Source organism: Carlito syrichta, unplaced genomic scaffold, assembly GCF_000164805.1.
Source record: "Carlito syrichta isolate Samal-C Ts95f unplaced genomic scaffold, Tarsius_syrichta-2.0.1 Scaffold100857, whole genome shotgun sequence".
Lineage (NCBI taxonomy): Eukaryota > Metazoa > Chordata > Mammalia > Primates > Tarsiidae > Carlito > Carlito syrichta.
The window spans coordinates 568-949 of NW_007044953.1; positions in this window are offsets into that span (position 1 = coordinate 568).

Here is a 382-nt window from a genome sequence, read left to right on the forward strand (position 1 = left end):
GGTCCCACTGTGGTCACCACCAGACCCCCCGAGGGTCTCATCTGATGGCCCCCAGACAGACACTGGGAGGCGCAGAGTCGGGGCTGGAGTCCTCCCTCCCAAGTGGCCTGCCGGCTGGGCTGAGTACCCGCTGGGGCGGGTGGCCTGCCATGGACCGAGGCCTCAAGGGGAGGCCACCCGACCCACTGCGTGGGGCCCCTGGGCACAGCCCCACGGCTCCCCCCAGCAAGCCCAGAAGGCAGGCTCCGTGCCTTCTCTCCCGTCCGGTGGGGGAGTGGCAGCAGCCCCTGGGGCGCCTGAGTCAGCACTCAGCAACCCAGATGCGCCTCCCTGCGGTGGCCGGTCAGGCAGGGCCCCCAGAGGGAGTGCCTGCCTCCCAGGG